Here is an 8,545-nt window from a genome sequence, read left to right on the forward strand (position 1 = left end):
TTTCATTATTAGCAAAGCAATACTCGACATCTTGGGTAAGAGAGTAACACGAAGAGTAAGCGAAAGAAGTCATATTATTAAATTCTTGAACCATTACATCAAAAAGAGAAAGGTCTGCGGGGACCTGGCTACTAACTATTCTTGGGGTAGATTCTAAGCTAGGTTTGATGGTAGGAGGTGCAACTATAAGAGACTTAGAAGACTCAAGGGTGGAATACTCTAAAGAAGACTCAAACTCAGACTCTGACTCATCAAACATGGGGCCTTCTCCCGTAGTTATAGATATCTTCTTTCCACTTGGCGTAGTCATTTTCATGGTCTTGCCCCATCCTTGGAGTAGTTCTTATGCTGGAGTGATGAGCTTGGAAGGTCGAAGTCTTCTCTTTATAAGGCAGTCTGTATAAGTGTGGAGTAGTCGTCGACACACTTAAGCTCGTTTTTCTCGTACCTAAAGAGGAGACCCATGACATTAAAGTCAAATCATGGGGTTGCTCGTTCCTTATAAGTAGGATTAGGAATTTCATCTAGAAAGTTGCAATCCAAGAAGATCTCGAACCCAGGTTGGCGTATCCCATTCCTGACAAGTGGTTCAGGGAATTCATAGCATGGGTAATCTTATCTCTCTTTTATAAATTGTCCATTCAAAGTGAGAGGATATGGGTCTATTGGTATCGCATCTTTATAGATACGAGAACTTCTTCATGCATTGGACTTTTCCAAGGCTCGCTTAAGGTCTTCCGGAATTGGGTCGAATCCAAGTCCAAAAGTATCCCTCTTAGGGAGGCTAGGTAGTCCCATGAGCTTAGCTATTTCTTTCTTCTTTCCTAGAGTCATTCCAGGAAATTGTCCTTGTCTTGTTTAAGAATAGCATTGACAGCAAGATTCGAGTGGAGGTTATAGTCAAGAGGGGTCTTTTCATCTTCTTTGATAAAAGAGACCTCTTCGGCATTGAAGCCCTACAAATCTTCGTCATACTCATCGTGCTCCACATATATGATTGGCCTGTCAACCGCTTTGATTCTCACGGGGAATGCATCGATTGTGATAGGAAATCCTCCAACTATATCCTTTACTTGTTGGTGGAGAGATGAAGGAACGACCTTGAGGTCATGGAGCCAAGGGCGTCCCAACAATAGGTTGAATGAAGCTTTAATGTCCACTTCCTGAAAAATAATGTTATGTTGAATGACTCATGCAGCAACATTCATAGTAATGGTGCGAAGGGCTTGGCGACGAGAGTTGTCATAAGCCCTTATGCCTTGTGTGGATGGAGTCAAGTCCTCATCCTTTATTCCCAACATTCTGGCAGTGCGAAGTGGGCATATATTAACTGCCGAGCCATTATCTACAAGGGTCATTGGCACATTCATCCTTTTGCATACTACTGTGAGGTTTAAGGCTTTATTGTGCTTATCACCCTCCGACGGTAAGTCTTTGTCAAAGAAAGTGATCAAATTATTTGGACTAGGGAGGTCACTTGTAAGGAAGTTGGCCAACCCTTCTGGAGTAGTTTCGGAATCTACTCCTACTTTTGCTAAAGCGTCCATCACTATAACTCTATGCTCATGAGATGAAGCTAAAATCTTCCATACATTCATTTCTACTTTAGTCTTCTTAAGTTACTTGACTATATCATTGTCTTCTATGATGGATGTTAGAGCTTGTTGAGTTGTAGGTAGAGGCACAGTTGCGACTGGTTGTTGCAACCTTTCGAACCTTGTAAGTACTGTAATTGGGGAATCTTCATCCCATATATCATCATTGTCATTGTATGGGTAAAGTGCAGTGAAGGGTGATTCAATCATGTTCTAGAGGTATACATTGCATCTTCATCATCACTATCCCATATTCCATTGACAATATTAAAGTTAGGGGTAGTGTTATCTTCTTTTGGGGTGTTCTTCTTTCTTAAAATGAAAAGCTCCTCGTTATCTATGAGATCTTAGACATAATCTTTGAACTGGAAACAACTTTCGCTTGTGTGTCCTCCATATTGATGATATTTGAAATAGAGGCCATCTACTTTCATAAGAGATTCAAATGGTTTTGGTTCAAGAGGCTAGATCATACCCCTTTCAAGAAGCATGTTAAAGGATTTTTCATAAGTGGTGCCTATAGGCGTGTAAGCCCTCTTGTTCCTTTTCTCTTGAGGCTCAATAACGTTGTAGGCGTCATTCGAAGCGCGCCTACATAAGCATGTTGTGAATATGCTTTGAACTCTTAGGAAGTGGGATTTGACATATATGATTAGGGACACGATTAGGGACAAAGCAAAGTAGGGAGTTGCCAACAAGTTTTTAAGGAACTTTTAAACCGTTCACGGATCATTTAAGGCAACCACGATAAAGTGATAACGATAGGCAACAACGATTGACCCGTGAAGGTTACACCCCATTTTTAATCCATGAGATTACTAACTCCATATGGTTCAGAACCACGAATGGAGGATTGGGGATGTTGGTACGAAGTGAGTCATGGAATCACGTTCACCCGTATTGGCCTCTACTCGATTCTTATTATGAAAAGTAATTCTTGCAATCTCAAAGTCATACAAACAAAGATTCAATTTGCTCCAAACTATTATTAGGATAAATTGGTTGAATGTTAATGCAACACATAAATCTAAAATATCATAATCACTTGATTAAACAACAAGATTAAAAAGGAACCTAAACCGCCCGTTTAAATTATCTTATTAGGTGTTATATTCAATTACATATTCCCTTTAAACATGCAATATGGTGATCAATAAATATAGTAAAATCAACACCAATGTTGGAAGCAATTCGACCATAATAACGTTAGTCAAATCAAATCATAATAATAACCCTAATCATGATACTAGCAATAAGAATAAAAATAAGAATAATTATGTGATTAATTACTCACGTTATGTGCTTCTTTAAATCGCTACATCATGAATAAATTTTTAGTAACTTCAAGGAAAATAATAAATAATAATGGAAATTAAATAAATTAAACTAGAGTTGATTTGGGGCCAAACCCTCAAACAATTCTACCTTTCACGCCTTAGTTTAAGTTTAGAACCTCGGGTAAAGTACGAACTCCAGGGAGTGCTTAGGGGATGTATTATGGAAGAATAGGGAAGGCTAGTGTTTAGGCTAGAGCATAAGAGAGAAAGAAAGAATGTTTTGGTGCCCCTAAACTGGTGAAATTAGATTCGTATTTATAGGAAAAATATGAGGGGTGAGGTACGGAACCCTAGAAGTGAAGGCACCGCGAATAAAACCCTAGAAAATTGTAGGCGTGGCAAATCAATTTTCCTGATTTCGGTCTAAATTCATTTTATCTTTTTCTTAAGAATTAAGCATGTGATAATCAGGCGTCGTTTTATCTATTTCGAACTTATTTTAGGCTTAGGATTTTATTATTTACTAATCGGGCCTAATTAATAAATAAAACGAAATGAATTAAAATGTTTTGGGTTGAAATATGGGTTGGCCTGAGTATGACTAAATGTTTGGAATGATTTGTGGATTGAATATGTTTGACTGAATATGGGTTTTAAGCACTCCCGAGATTAAATACTCGACCCGACCAATATGGCGGTGAAAGGTTGTTCATCACCGGGATTGGTTTTAGGGAGACATTTTTTAGGTGTCTACAACGTTGAAGATAAATGGCTTTCTCCTAACGTTATTTGGTCCATGAGAGGAAGAAGAAGAGTCACACTTTCTCTTGAGAATAAGCTTCCTTTTAAGTTTATCAACCCTCCTAAGAAGAACTAAGAGTTCGAGATGAGTTGCTTGAAGAGCTTCACAGAGATTTTTGAGACTAGTAGTGTCCTCATTGGTACTTTCACTTGGGAAATCAATCATTGCATCGAAGAAGACCTCTTCTTCTTTGATGGCATCAACCTCTTCCATGGAAACATCTTCAATAGGCTTGATAAGGAGTGATGGATCGAGCAAGGGTTGGTCATCAGAAATAGCCAATGTGTCAAAAAGTGGAGAATTATTAATGCTTGGCTTCTTGCCGACATGAGGCACTGGTAGTTTATTATTATCAATTTAATATTGAATACCTTCCTTTAGTTTCCAACAACTCTCAATAGAGTGGCCTCTACCTTGATGGTACTTTCCTTGAGCATTAGTTAGATGACCTTTTTTCGGGCGTGGGATCTTGAAAGGTCTAATGGGAGTAATGAGTCCCTTGGCATGGAGATGATCAAAGGCAGTATCATAGCTCATCCCAATAGGGGTGAACTCCTTTCTTAGTTGCCTTCTTGACCCTTGATTATCCATGGCTATGACATCATTGAGATTAAAGGTACTGACATTGTTACTAGAGTTGGTATTCTTGGAAGAAGAAGGATGGTCGTTTTTCTATCCTTTCCAGCCACTGTTGTTACTATTGTTAGCAGCTTTTGATTTTATAAGGTCATCTTCAATTTCAATGCTTACTTTATAAACGGCCTTGAAGATGCTCAGATTGCATTGATATTTTAGATGCTTTTGATATTTCTCTTAAAGGTTTTGAATGAACATTCTCACAGATTCTCTTTTGTAGGGTTTTGTAGTGACCCTCACTACGCGGAATGAAACCCCCAAGACCCGCCCCCATAATTAATGCAACTAATACAAGCAAAACATAATTAAAACACAATTAAGAGTAAGGATAAGAAATATACCCTCGACGCGTGCTTCGCTCTTACAACGAGCTCTTACTTCAAACCTCGATAACGCGAGGTCTCCAACGGGATCGTACCCTCAAACCCGACCCGATCGTCCTAAGCCTCGAAGGTTAGTCGAGGCCCGGACAAAATATAAACTTAGAGTTTTACGAATTCAAGGTATACTCAACAATGGAGTTTCCTTTATAATTCCACTCAAGTGTCTTCTTTCCCAAATACCCAACCCTTGGTATTTTATAGGGAAATGAACCATTGGATTTCATTCCCAACCAATGTGGGAGAATGAGTAAAATTGATAATTAATTTAATTCTAAATTAAATAATTAATCAAGGCAATCACTATGCAACAAGTGTCAAGGGGAGAGAGAGAGTTAGGTGAGGACCAAGAGTAAGGGGGGGACCATTGCCTTGCTCCCCAAGGCTTTGCCCAAGGTTGGTCCCCAACCCTCACAAAACCGGCCTCGTGTGGGCTGCCTGGCAGCCAGCTAGCACGCCAGCTAGCACTGCCAGCATGCCAGCCAACTAGCACCAGCCCAGCCAGCACAAGCTTGATGCATGTGGCTGTGCTGGGCAGTGCCTAAGTTGCTGCTGCTTGCTAGGCGCTGTGTGCTGCTAGCTAAGCGTTGTGTGCTGCTAGCTAGGCGCTGTGTGCTGCTAGCTAGGCGCTGCTGCCCAGCCATCGCACACGCACACGCACAGCCAGCATGCGTGCTGCTAGCGAGCCACGCATGCTGGGCATTGTCTCGCAAGCCACACACACAAGCATGTTATTCTGCTAGAGGATTCAGAATTATTACAGAGCTAATTCTTCAGTAAGGTCAAGTGATCGGAATGCCTAGGTGAAGGTCGCTTCCGATCAGTAATATTAAGGTATAATTAATATTACAGCTTAATCTTAACTGAACCTTCGAGTCGAACCCAATCGAATAACCGATCCGAGACGACGAATTAATCTGAAGGATTTAATGAGTCGTTGGAGTTTTACGAACACAGACGTCGGATATCGAGCCTAGGGCGTCGAGACCGAGCGTCGGCAAAATCACAAGCAACAAGTTCGAGCATAGCTGTAGCATCACAGTGGCCTAGCCATGTGAACGCTAGGCTAACTCGAGTTAGCATGCACCTAGCATGGCTAGGCGCAAGCTAGACACACTAGGTGTGCTAGGCGCACCATCGCTAGCACTAGGCGCTAGCATGCATGCATGCCTAGCATCGCAGCACCATGTGCGTGTGTGCGTGCCTTCGCATGGCACAGCAGCACTGCAACGTGTGTGCTTGGGTGCCTAGGCGCCATCGCAGGCCACACGCACCAAGTACAACCATCGCAGCGCTGGGCAGTTGCATGTGTGTGTGTGTGCGGGTGTGTCTCGCACCATTGCAGCAGCAGCATAAGTGCTGGCTTGCGTGCTAGCCTTCGCATGGCAGCACCAAGCAGCACGCTGTGCATGTGCGTGGCTTAGGCCCAGCAGCCTAGCAACACTACGCACCCAGCCAGCAAGGCTGTGCGTGAGTGTGTGCGATGGCCAGGCAGCAGCGCCCAGCACAAGGCGTGGCTCGCTAGCAGCACGCAAGTGCTGAAAGGGCTGGGTGATGCGTGTTGTGCGTGCCAGCTTGGCATGCTAGGATGGTTATGCTAGCTGGCCAGCAAAGCAAGCAGCCAGCTCACCTAAATGCCTTTGTCCAGTTTTGTGAGGGTGGGGACCAAGGCTTGGCCAAAGCCTTGGGGAGCAAGGCAATGGTCCCCCCACCTTCTCTTAGTCCTCACTTAAATCTCTCTCTGTCCCCTTGACACTTGTTGCATTTTGATTGATTTGATTATTAATTTAATTTGGAATTAAATTAATTATCAAAATTACTCATTCTCCCACATTGGTTGGGGAATGAAAATCAAGGGTTCATTTCCCTATAAATACCAAGGCATGGGTATTTGGGAAAGAACACACTTGAGTGGAAAAGTAAAGGAAACTCCATTGTTGAGTATACCTTGAAATTCATAAAACTCCAAGTTTATATTTAGTTTGGGCCTTGACTAACCTTCGAGGCTTAGGATGATCGGGTCGGGTTTGAGGGTACGATCCCGTCGGAGACCTCGTACTATCGGGGTTCAAGTAAGAGCTCATAGTTGAGCGAAGCACGCATCAAAGGTATAATCTTTTATCCTTTCTTATGATTTAAATTATGTTTTGCTTGTTAATTGCATTTATTATGGGGGCGGGTCTTGGCGGGTTTCTTTCCGCGTAGTGTGGGTCACTACGAAACCCAACATCAAGTACAACCCTTTAAACCTGCAAAAAGGGGTGTGATCAAGAAATAACAATAAATGATGAATAATCAAGCAACATATGATTAATTGACACAACAATCATCATCGTAATTATATCATCAAAACATCATCAATAGCAAGATCCTAGGCATGATACTAAACATACTAATAACAAATCCTAGCATGTCACTAATAACAAGATCAAAGAGTTATCCTAAACATGATACTAGAAACCATAATCAACATCCTAAACATGATACTAGAAATTATATTAACATCCTAACATGATACTAGGAATTAAAATAATATTCTTTAGTAAGGTCAAGTAAGGTCCTTCCAACAAGTGTATTCTTTCGATAGAGGGTTCAGAATTATTACGGAGCTAATTCTTCAGTAAGGTCAAGTGATCGGAATGCCTAGGTGGAGGCCGCTTCCGATCAGTAATATCAATGTACAATTGATGTTACAGCTTAATCTTAACTGAACCCTTCGGGTCGAACCCAATCGAACCACCGATCCGAGACGACGAATTAATCCGAAAGGATTTAATGAGTCAGTAGAGTTTTACGAATACAGACGTCGGATATCGAGCCTAGGGCGTTGAGACCGAGCGTCGCGAAATCACAAAGCGACAAGTATGAACATAGCCCTAGCACCACACTGGCCTAGCCATGTGGATGCTAGGCTAGTTTAGGCTAGCATGCACCTAGCATGGCTAGGCGCAAGCCCAAGCACACTAGGTGTGCTAAGCAGCCCATCGCAAGTGTTATGCGCACCATAGCACACCATCGCAGCCCATCGCAAGTGCTATGTGCACCATAGCACATCATCGTAGCCCATCGTAAGTGCTATGCGCACCATAGCACACCATCGCAACCAGCATGCCTGCGCACATGCGTGCCTTTGCATGGCACTGCATCGCAGCATGCGTGCTAGGGTGCTAGGCACCATCGCATGCCCCTCGCACAAGCACAGCACCATGCTGGGCCTTGTGTGCGTGAGCATGTGCATGGGAGGCATCGCAGCACGCAGACCAGGCATCATCGCAGGCCTGGCACCACACACAGCACCATCGCAGTGCTAGGACACGCGTGTGTGCGTGTGCACTGTCGCCCGGCATGCGTGGCTCGCTAGCAGCACGCATGCTAGGCATTGCGTGCGTGAAGGGCTAGCTGGCATGGAGTGCGAGGGCATGGGAGTGCAAAGGATGCGAGGGAGTGCTGGGCCAGTGCCAGCGTGATAGTGCAGCACAACACTAGCACGCAGCACCAGCGCCAAGCATCGCCCAACGCCAGCACGCACTGCCTGGCTGGGATGCGAGGCTGCTGGCTGGTGCTAGCTGGCTGGGCGTGCTAGCAGTACCAGTTGGCAGCCAGCCTAACTGCCTTGTGAGTGGCGGTTTAGGAGAGGTGGGGACCAAAGCCTCTAGGCTTCCCCTTGGGGAGCAAGGCAATGGTCCCCCATGGGATATGGTCCTCACCTAACCCATTCTCTCCTCTTGCCACTTGTTGCCTTGTGATTGCTTTTGCCTAATTATTTATTTTGGAATTAAATAAAATATTGCAATTGCACATGATCCCACATTGATCATGAAAAGGGGTTTCAAGTCCCCATTCTCTATAAATACC

This window comes from Chenopodium quinoa, unplaced genomic scaffold (assembly GCF_001683475.1).
Source record: "Chenopodium quinoa cultivar QQ74 unplaced genomic scaffold, ASM168347v1, whole genome shotgun sequence".
Lineage (NCBI taxonomy): Eukaryota > Viridiplantae > Streptophyta > Magnoliopsida > Caryophyllales > Amaranthaceae > Chenopodium > Chenopodium quinoa.